Genomic DNA, 12,445 nt, shown 5'->3' with positions numbered 1-12,445 from the left:
GGCGAACTCACTCAAAACGAATCAAGTATAACAATACAGAGTACTGTCATATTTATAGGCAAACCAAACTACTGGTGAGCTTCAGCTGACGTCACCATGATAGTGACATCTAACGACCTAACAAACAATAAACACTGTTCTATACAAACTACTGACATGTAACGTCTGATAAGTAGTAAAACGCAAAACTAAGAAAAACTACTGCTTCACGTTCCACTGTTGTAGCCTGAGCACAGATGTTGAATCTTCAGTGCATTCTTCAAAGGTGATCAGTCTTTGAGAGAGCAGTGCTTGAGTCTTCAGCAGTACTTAGGAAACAGCAGTAGATAGAGCATCAGTGTTTGTCTTCAGCAGTCGTTGGATAATCATCAGAGTTTGGTTTATCAGTTGTTGTAGTTGAGCAGCACTTAAGATCCATCAGCTGTTAGATAACCACTGTCAAGGGGAGAGCAAAGTGTAAACTGCTGCTTATTGATAGTCCACTGATGTGATCCGGTTTTGGCTTTACATTATCTGTTCCTCTGGTAGGGTTCAATCCCAACATGTCTTCGTAAGATACATGTATTATTTAAGGCAAACACATCTCCATTATGCACTACGACCTTTGTGTCCTCCACTTAGTCGTCTATTTGCAATGTTAGATTGGATTACAAAATCCTTATTGCTAAAAACAAATGCAAGACACCCCCCACATTTAAGTGTTATTGGATAACATTTAGATGTGTTAATGAGAACCATTTCTGGATACCCTTATAGGGTTGTTTCTTAAATGGTTCCTCCCCCACATTTCTTGCCATTTGATCAACATTTCCGTAACACCACTTATGGCGACATTTATACACATATGATTGAACAAGACCAACCTTATTGTATCAGTGAATTCAACTCATATTGCATTAGCTTACACAAGCTTCCGAGCTGACCAAAGCAACACATGCCATTGTCATAAGTTTGTCACCAACTTAGAATAATTCTAATTTAACATCTAGAATAAGCTTAGACAATGAGTTCTCCTCATTAGCTTTTCGAACAAACTTTTAAAAGTTACATGTAATTTCCTTATAATGAATGAAAATTCTCTCTCAACTTTGTCCATACACAAATTCTTTTTGTGTTCATACACATTTGAATGTTTAGAGTTAATTAGTCTTCGTCAAGACCCATAATTAACCAAGTACTAGTCTAGCATGCTTTAGACTACAATACTTTAGCATGTGAACAGAAGATGCATCATTCTGATTCTTCACAGCCCTAAGGATATCATAATATCACTTTGCAACATTCATCCCTTGTTAAGACAAAATAATGAGACTTATTCATAATCCTAAAACATCAATATTTAGGAAGGTCTCACAAATTATTGTATATAGCACAAAGCTAAATTTCATCATTCATTTAAGGAACATAACTTGATTACCTTTGATATCCAACAATCTACCATTAACTCATAAGTACTTAAACATAAGTCTTAATCCAAGTCACTTGGTGAACACATTCATCACCAACAAGATGAATGTTTCTTGTCTACAATCACTATTATGTGTGAGATAGAGTCAACTAGATCGACACTCAACAACATGGCATTCATAATTTTGCCATAAGTGATTTGCACACATCTATTGTTATTCATTAGGAGATATGTATATTTAGGATGCTCTCCCAAATGAATGCAAAATCTCCATATAGATCTAACAATAATCAAGTGGTAGACGCATCTACTTATAAATCTCGCAAGATTTATTAAAGGTATACAATAACATATAGTACTTTTACTTTCATATGTTAGAATTCACACTTGTGAATTTTTTTTCAATGACTTCTAATGAAGTATGCGACATGAATGTCGTTAGTGTATTTCATCTCAATACACTCACTACGTTCTTTCATTACTCATTCATGATTTGGTTATACATTTGATGTTTCATCTTTGACTTTTAGTCAATGTAACAACTCTCAAGTTGTTTATGTCCAAGTATTTTCATGTACTAACCATTTAAAACCATATTCTTTTAAACAATGTATAACCGACGTTATAATTATTTTCCACATAAATAATTTATACGTCACAACCATTAGTGATTTATTTCTTTGTAAAAAATTGCATGTGTTATCCGAAGATATTGAACACAAAACAATAAAATACATTGGAAACTAAATCATAAGTGCCAATCACTTTTGAAATTTAAACGAAAGCATAGACAATATGCAGACATCAAATAGCAAAGTGCTTTTATCTTCAACACTTTATAATCTGACCGAAATCTTCTCAACAATATCGTCCCATGGCATGTCTTGAGGTACTCCCTCAATAAAACTCCATGCACTTGTAAGTACAAGTTCCCCATTTCGTGTTTAAACTTTAAACTTGGACAATTATGCTCAAAACAACACCAAGTTGTTACAAATACTACATTTAAGTAGTAAACTTGAACAATTAAATTTGTTCACAACAACACCAAGTTGTTTTTCACCAAATAACATTTTCTAACACGCATGTTAAAAAAAAACGTTATAACAAGCACATTATAGAATCGAACGTTTACATAAAACGTTTTCCAAAGATATAGTCTATAAAATAAACCATTTCTCATCATCTTTAATGCTCACATAGGCAATTAAATGTTTACATAAAACAATTCTGTTCATTATGAACAATCTCTAACCTCGTATTCGTGATACATTAGAAAATTTAAGTCATTTTATATATACAAAACATGACCAAATTAGAGCATTAAATGTTATTGTAACAACTCTCACTAAAATCAATACTTAGGAGGGTAATTGTCTATTAAGGAAACCCTAATTGAGAAACCCAAGTAATTCTACATAAACCCTAAAATTTTCATAACAATCGGAATCAGGATCAGGGCCCCTAAAACTTAAGGGGGGGGGGGGTGGGTAAACCCTAGCTAACGATTATCTAAATAAATCGTTGTCAAATTGTAATTTGAAATTTCTGTCAAGTCAGCAAGGCTAGTCCCGAACCCAGCTACCCTATAATAGACTGCTTCCCTTACGGACCGTAAGGGATAAGGCTTACGGTCCGTAAGCGAGGTCCAAAATTTTGTATAAATAGCCGACATTGGGACTTGAAATTTGGCATTTGAACGACGAAATAATTCGTTATATGCACTGAGATAAGCTCTGTTTACCACAATTAACACACACGATTCACGAATCGTTGCCGCAATCAGGGTAATAACTCGATCGCTATTACGATTCAACGTCCGATCGATTGTAACTATCCAACGATTGTTTAAGTGCTGCTTAAATTGAGTTTATACTTTGTTATTCATCGTGATTTTGACTTGAATTTTTGAGTGCTGTCCGAATCGGGCTATACTCTGTCATTCGTTGTGAATCCGCTGAATTGTTAAGTATTGCACTTGTAAATCGTTGTAAGGGTTTAATCTCGTGAATTGTCGTAACTGCTGTATTAGTTACTAACCCGTTTGTGTGTGCATTGTTATTTAAATTAGGTTAAATCAAAGGCTAATCAGTAGGCTTATACTCTGCTCGTTAAATCTGCAGTGTGAGTCATTCTCTTTTTATCAACTGTTTTACAAATACTCCAAATTATTTTCAGAGTTATAATTACAGTGATTAAGTTTATGTAATCACCAAATTACAGCCGGTATGTGGGGTATTGTGCACATTACTACTATTGTTATCACTTTAGGTGGGCGAACCTAATTAGTGATATTCGTCACCATTGGGGCAACCAATGGGGGATATGACCACAGTCACCGAAATGAGTCGAGTGACAAATACTGTGGGTAGTTGGTTGATATCAGAAACATTGTAATCTCTCTTAATACTGTAAATTATAACAGATGAGTCGTTTTAGTAAAATGAATGATTCACTCAGTATTTCCCCGCTGACAAAACCTTTTTCAAACATGTTTCAGGTGATCTGTTGTGAGCAAAGAAAAAGTGTCGTGAAGCACTCCAAGCTTAGAAAAAGTGGCTCAATGTAAATAAATAAAGAAACATGTTTTGAAAAATAAAAGATTTCCCAGTGAAATCACCTTATTGTAAATTACAGGGTTTTATCCCTAATTTATGTAAACGTGCAGTTTTAATATTAAAAGATCCTGTTTTAAAAAGACTTCCGCTGTCGCCTAGAATTAATACCACCGGATTTCCTGCGTCGCGGCTCTGGACCGGGTCAAACCGGGGCCGAGGGCCGTGACAGGAAAAAGGTGGTATCAGAGCCACTGATTTAAGGTTACTATTGATTTTAGCCTATTAAAGTAATTGAGAAATATTTAAGAATTCTAATTGCCATTCTGTGAATATATGTTTTATTAATTGATTAACTGTTACAGTATGGGTAAACAGAGACTTTCAGATATCTATCATAAATTAGATACTGCACCCAAGGAAAAAGGAACTTCCTCAAAATATCCCGCAAATATGGACGAGGGAATATATGTCCGAAAAGCCCAATTTGAAAAACCACTTTCTCCCAGTAAAAGAAATTCGATACTTAGAAAAAGTCAGGAAAAAGGAAAGAAATCCCAACCAAAGAAAGTGATGTTCAATCCAGAAATCCAGGAATTAGGCAATAGTCCACCTTGGGAAGATAATTTAGATGAAAAATGGGAAAATCTTTAGATGCTAGCTACCGTAGCAGAAAATGCAAACCTCTAAACTACCAATAAACCTGGTCTAGTAGAAAATTACTACCCAGTAAATAAATAAATAAATCCTAGTGTGTTCTCTTTCCTGTTGTCCTCTGTACAAATTAGTATGCAATAAAACTTTAAAGTTTATTTGTAAAACTTTGTTCCAAAGTTTTAACTTTGCATTTTTGTGCATTTTGCATATATGCTACACAGCATGAATGAGACATCGGAAGCATTTCAGAATCTCAATCTATACCCAGTACCAATCGAAGTTCCCACGACTTTACTGGTTATATTGCTGACATAGAGGAACCCCTGGAATTCCAAGCTCCACCGCTGGAAAAAGCAAAACCTAAAAAGAGAAGAAGATATGTAGGATGGAGGAAAGTGCGCAGGCGAAAACCAAAAACTAGGAGACTTCCTAAAATAGAAAATCCTGTGAGCAAAGGAAAAGAAATAGAGACCGGAGAGAGTTCTAAACAAGCAGAGATAGAAATAAGGAAAGACATTAGGCAAAAGGGAATAGAGATCGGAGAGAGCTCGAAACAGACTGAAGAAATCACATTTCAAGACGAAATAAACCGTCTACTGGCAAATTGTGATGTCATTAGTCCTATCAACAACAATCTATACCCTTACCCGGCCGAAATCCAATTTCCCTTAAATTTGGAACCAGCTATTTCGGACCCTCTAATCCACACTCGACCTTTAGGCGAAATGGACGAGTGGTGGACTAACGATTGGCAGTTTCAGAATATAATCAATAGTCCTTATTCCTTCCTTCCACAGTTTGATCCAGAACCTATCCCTAATCCTCCAATGAGCAACGAAAACCTAGCCGAACTTCATCAGTTCGGTGAAGAACTGATAGGTACGGGGAATAGGATTCGGGAGATGGGAGAACAAATCTCCTGGAAGTACGATGAAAGGGAACGTCGCTACTAAACTGCCAGTTGACAAAGAAGGATAGTATGGTTGGAAATTTTGGTTGTATAATAGCAGTAATAGTAAAAGATAACTCTGTAAAATGGGAAATAAAACATTGTAAGATAAACAGTGTGTATGGATGCCTATATAATCTATAAAACAAAATAGAAGTCAAAACATCGACAATTTTGGCTATAAATATGTATGTTGTGAAAAAGATTTATGTGATTACTTGCCATTGTCTTATTTGCAATCATTTGATACTAATAGTAATATCAATAATAATAAACGCTAGTAATGAACCAGTTAATGAAGGTAATCAATCTGAGCAAAATCAGGAAAACCAATATATGACTAGACAAGATATTGAAAATATCATCACCCAAGGGATAGCTAATGCTATTCCAGCAATCATGGCTGCTGCTCAGAAACCTGTTGAACCACAACAAATCATTCCTAGTAAACGTACTCAGGAAGACAATTTTAGTAATAGTGTAAACGGAGGCGGCAATCATGATAATAATCCACGACAGGCCCCACTTCCTAAGAAAATGAACGTTGCAACGCCTAGTTGCACTTACAAAGAATTTCTTGCCTGTAAACCAGCAGAATTTGCAGGTAATGAAGGGGCAACTGCAACACTGCGTTGGTTAGAGAAAACCGAAGCAGTAATTGCAATAAGTAAGTGTGCCGAAGAAGATCAGGTCATGTATGCTTCAAATTTATTCAAAGAAGGGGCGCTAGAATGGTGGAACACTGTATTACAAGCAAAAGGAAGAAGGATGGCTTATGCTATGAACTGGGAAGAATTTAAGAATCTTGTAGAAAGAAAATTCTGTCCCGAGTATGAAAAGGAACAAATGGCGAATAAGTTCCTAAATCATCGTATGGTAGGCGTAGAGTGTCGCGGTTATACTTCCACATTCTTTGAATATGCTAGAGTGGTACCAACACTGGCTTCGCCAGAACCGGTACTCATTTCTCGCTATATTTGGGGACTAATTAGTGAAATCCGTAACATCGTTAAAGCTGCGAGACCTCGTACTATTGACGATGCTGTGGAGTTAGTTAATACCCTAACGGATGAACTGGTACGCACAAGAGGAGAAGATCGAAAGAAGGAATTGGCTCAAAAGATTACCCAAGGATTTCGTGTAGGTAATAATAATAGGTTCAAGAAGAGAGGAATGAGACAATCTGCAATTCCGCCTTTTTGCAGAAATTGCAGAAAGAATCATTTTGGAAAATGCAATATAACCTGCAACTTCTGCAAAATGGCAGGACATCGTGAAGAAAATTGCAAAAAGAAAACCATAGTCTGCTATAATTGTGGAGAAACAGGACATTACAAAACAGAATGTCCTAAATTGATGAAAACCGCAGACAATAAAGGCAAACCAGCTGATGGAACAACAAAGAAGAATGCCCGAGCATTTCAATTAACTACTTAGGAAGCCGAACTAATTCCTGACGTCATAGCTGGTACGTTTTTAGTTCAAGACGTTTATGCGAAAGTATTATTTGACTCTGGTGCAAACCAAAGTTTTATCAATACTTCATTCTGCCAAGCTCTTAATTTACCTTTAACCACCCTTAGGCAGATTTTTACGGTCAAAACAGCAGAGGGGAATTCTATTAACATAGATAAAGTTTTGCAAGAAGGAAAGATAGAACTATTAGGCCATAAGTTTTCTGCAAACCTATTACCTATGAAATTAGCCGGATTCGATGTGGTATTAGGAATGGATTGGTTAGTAGCCAACCATGCTCGAATCCTATGTGATAAGAATTCCGTAGAGATTCGTACCCCCACAGGAGAGGTAATTTTAATTACAGGAGATAGACATCGAAAGCCACTGAAATTCATTTCAGTAATGAAATTGGCTAGTTATTCAAGAAAACAAGAAATGGTGTATATGATTTCCGTAATCATTAACACTAAAAGTAAGGAACTTCAGGACATCCCTGTAGTCTCAGAATACCCAGATATTTTTCCAGAAGAACTACCTGGGTTACCACCCGATAGAGAAGTAGAGTTTAGAATTCATCTAATTCCGGGTACTACACGAATAGCCAAAGCACCTTATCGATTAGCACCCACTGAAATGTTGGAACTGAAAAAGCAATTAGATGAATTACTAAGCAAAGGATTTATACAACCTAGTTCATCCCCTTGGGGAGCACCAGTGTTGTTTGTGAAAAAGAAAGATGGATCGATGAGGATGTGTATCGATTATAGGGAATTAAATAAAGTTACAATTAAGAATCGATACCCATTACCTAGGATTGATGATCTTTTTGATCAACTTCAGGGAGCTAAGTATTTTTCTAAGATAGACCTAAGATCCGGATATCACCAGCTGAAAGTACAAGAAGAAGACATACCTAAAACTGCTTTCAGAACTAGGTATGGTCATTATGAGTTTACAGTCATGCCCTTCGGACTAACAAATGCTCCAGCAGCATTTATGGACATGATGAATAGAATCTGTAAACCATACTTGGATAAATTCGTAAATGTCTTCATTGACGATATACTTATTTATTCCAAAAGTTAGGAAGAACATTGTAAGCACTTACATGCACTCTTAACTTTGTTAAGAAAGGAAAAGCTTTACACCAAATTCTCGAAATGTTAATTCTGGTTACAAGAAGTGCAATTCTTAGGTCATGTGGTGAACCACGAAGGTATCCATGTAGATCCTGCTAAGATAGAAGCAATCACCAAATGGAAGGTCCCGCAAACGGCTATGGAAATTAGAAGTTTTCTAGGCTTAGCTGGATACTATAGGCGATTTATTAAGGATTTCTCTAAGATAGCTGTACCTTTGACTAAGTTGACCTGTAAAGCCGTTAAGTTTGAATGGGGACATAGACAAGAAGAAGCTTTTAAGATTTTAAAGCACCGATTGATGAGTGCTCCAATTTTAGCTTTACCCGAAGGAACAGATGATTTTGAAGTATATTGTGATGCTTCAAAATTAGGATTTGGATGTGTGTTGATGCAACGCAAGAAGGTAATTGCGTATGCCTCCAGGCAATTGAAAAAGCACGAAGAAAATTATACGACTCATGACTTAGAATTAGGAGCCATAATTTTTGCCCTCAAAATCTGGAGACATTATCTGTATGGAAGTAAGTTTACTATTTATACAGATCATAAGAGTTTAAGGTACATATTTGGGCAAAAAGAGTTAAATATGAGGCAAAGAAGGTGGATGGAAATCCTAAGCGATTACGACTGTGATATTCAATATCACGAAGGAAAAGAGAACATAGTCACAGATGACTTAAGTCGTAAGTATCAGGAAAAGCAAAAGCGAGTCCGTGCTCTTAGATTAAATCTACAAGTAGATTTAATGGAACAATTGAAGAAAGTTCAGGAAACAGCAATCAAGGATGATGCTGAAGGAATGAAAGGTTACATAAAAGAACTAGAACAAGGAAATGATGGAATTTGGAGATTCCACAAGAAACGAATTTGGGTACCTAAGCAGGGAGAATTAAGAAATAAAATCTTAGAAGAAGCTCATAAATCTAGGTATACCGTACATCCAGGAAACAATAAGATGTACCAAGATTTAAGAAACAATTTCTGGTGGATAGGAATGAAAAAGGATATAGCTGAATACGTATCTAAATGTCTTACTTGTTCGCAAGTTAAGGCCAAACACCAGAAACCTTCAGGACTATTACAACAATTAGAAATACCTGTATGGAAATGGGAACTCATAACAATGGATTTTGTTACTAAGTTACCCAAAACCAGAAAAGGTAATGATGCGATTTGGGTAATTGTGGATCGATTAACCAAATCAGCTCATTTTCTACCAATGAAGAAAACCTTTAGTATGGAAAGGTTAGCCAAGTTGTACGTAGACGAAGTAGTATCTTTACATGGAGTCCCACTCTCCATTGTATCGGATAGGGATAGTCGTTTCACTTCCCATTTCTGGACTAGCTTCCAGAAAGCAATGGGAACCCGACTAAATTTGAGTACTGCATATCATCCTTAAACAGACGGACAAAGTGAAAGGACGATCCAAACTTTGGAGGACATGCTCCGAGCATGTGTACTTGATTTTGGTGATAATTGGGATAACCACTTACCCTTAATTGAATTCTCCTATAACAATAGTTATCATTCAAGCATCGAAGTTGCTCCATTCGAAGCACTGTACGGACGCAAGTGCAGAACTCCCGTTTGTTGGGCAGAAATAGGAGAAAGTCAATTATCAGGACCAGAAATTGTACAAGAAACCACTGACAAAATAACTCAAATCAAGGAAAGACTGAAAACGACTCGAGATCGTCAAAAGAGCTATGCAGACAATCGCCGCAAGCCGTTAGAATTTCAAGTCGGAGACAAAGTACTCTTGAAAGTTTCTCCTTGGAAAGGAGTAGTACGATTCGGTAAGAAAGGAAAACTGAGTCCAAGGTACGTCGGGCCATTTCCAGTAATCCAACGAATAGGACCAGTAGCCTATCGTCTACAACTACCAGAAGAACTAGCTGGACTACATGATGTATTTCATGTATCCAATCTCAAGAAATGTTTATCAGACGAATTCCTGTTAGTACCTCTTCAAGATGTAGAGGTAAACGAAAAGTTGAAATTTGTAGAAACACCACTACAAATAGAAGACAAGAAAGTTAAATTTCTCAAGCACAAACGACTAGTGTTGGTCAAAGTCAAATGGAATTCAAAGAGAGGACCAGAATACACTTGGGAGCTGGAATCAGAAATGAAGCGAAAATATCCTCATCTATTCCAGTAAATCTCGAGGACGAGATTTTTCTTAAGGTGGGGAGGATGTAACAACTCTCACTAAAATCAATACTTAGGAGGGTAATTGTCTATTAAGGAAACCCTAATTGAGAAACCCAAGTAATTCTGCATAAACCCTAAAATTTTCATAACAATCGGAATCAGGATCAGGGCCCCTAAAACTCAGGGGGGGGGGGTAAACCCTAGCTAACGATTATCTAAATAAATCGTTGTCAAATTGTAATTTGAAATTTCTGTCAAGTCAGCAAGGCTAGTCCCGAACCCAGCTACCCTATAATAGACTGCTTCCCTTACGGACCGTAAGGGATAAGGCTTACGGTCCGTAAGCGAGGTCCAAAATTTTGTATAAATAGCCGACATTGGGACTTGAAATTTGGCATTTGAACAACGAAAGAATTCGTTATATGCACTGAGATAAGCTCTGTTTACCACAATTAACACACACGATTCACGAATCGTTGCCGCAATCAGGGTAATAACTCGATCGCTATTACGATTCAACGTCCGATCGATTGTAACTATCCAACGATTGTTTAAATGCTGCTTAAATTGAGTTTATACTTTGTTATTCATCGTGATTTCAACTTGAATGTTTGAGTGCTGTCCGAATCGGGCTATACTCTGTCATTCACTGTGAATCCGCTGAATTGTTAAGTATTGCACTTGTAAATCGTTGTGAGGGTTTAATCTCGTGAATTGTCGTAACTGCTGTATTAGTTACTAACCCGTTTGTGTGAAGCACTCCAAGCTTAGAAAAAGTGGCTCAATGTAAATAAATAAAGAAACATGTTTTGAAAAATAAAAGATTTCCCAGTGAAATCACCTTATTGTAAATTACAGGGTTTTATCCCTAATTTATGTAAACGTGCAGTTTTAATATTAAAAGATCCTGTTTTAAAAAGACTTCCGCTGTCGCCTAGAATTAATACCACGGGATTTCCTGCGTCGCGGCTCTGGACCAGGTCAAACCGGGGCCGAGGGCCGTGACAGTTATCATTAAAACTCATCAAATGTCATTATTAAAACTCTACTCTAGAGTTTCACCAAATGAAGAGTTAGAGTCTCAATAATTATATACTTAAACTCTAATAAAACTCATCATTAAAACTCTACTAAAGAGTTTCACCATATGAAGAGTTAAGAGTCTCAATAATTATAGACTTAAACTAACCCTAGGCTTATAGCTCAGTGGTTATGGAAATGAGGGAAGACTTCTGACCGAAAGGTCTCAAGTTCGATTCCTGATCCACCCGGGTTTTACCGGCTCTGCATTGTCGTGCCCTCGGGCGGGTGCAGGGTCGGGTTTTCCCCGGAACTGGTGGCATGGTGGGCTAGGGGCTCCGTGCGTGCAGGTTGGGCTGCCGCGGGCTACCTTTTGGCCAATGGGTGCCGCGTACGGAGTACCCGTCGATTCTTATGTTGGACGTTCAAAAAAAAAATTATAGACTTAAACTCTAATAAAACTCATCAATTGTCATCATTAAAACTCTACTCAAGAGTTTCACCATATAAGAGATTTTATTAGAGACATAAACTCTAATAAAAACTAATAAATTGACATAAAAACTCTACTAAAAGTCTCACTTTATTAGAGATTTTATTAGAGAAATAAACTCTAATAAAAACTAATAAATTGACATGAAACTCTCCTTAAGAGTTTATCTTTCATATGAAGAGTCTAGTAAATGATTTTAATTTCATTAAATTCATATAAATACCACACCATCACTTTATGGTGATTTAATTCCTTGAAGCCAATCAAACATCAACTTCAATGTATGACATATTATTTGTAAATCATACAAAGCATTAAAACAATGCTATAACAAATTGCTTATATAAAATGTCAACATAAAACATTTCAAAGCATTTGTATTTTAACCATTTTTAACAATCATGTTAAAATGAAAGAAATTCTAACGCGCACGTTAGAAATATTAACATTTCCACAAAATGTTACTTCGACTTGCTAAAAACACATATATGGTTCAAATAAATAAGTCATTTCTAATACACACGTTAGAAACTGAACAATTAAAAAATTGCTTCCAAACTAACGCGTTTCATGAACGTTTCTAACACATATGTTAGATGACAAATG

The sequence above is a fragment of the Helianthus annuus genome, chromosome 4 (assembly GCF_002127325.2).
Source record: "Helianthus annuus cultivar XRQ/B chromosome 4, HanXRQr2.0-SUNRISE, whole genome shotgun sequence".
Lineage (NCBI taxonomy): Eukaryota > Viridiplantae > Streptophyta > Magnoliopsida > Asterales > Asteraceae > Helianthus > Helianthus annuus.
Note: the sequence above shows the minus strand (reverse complement) of the source record.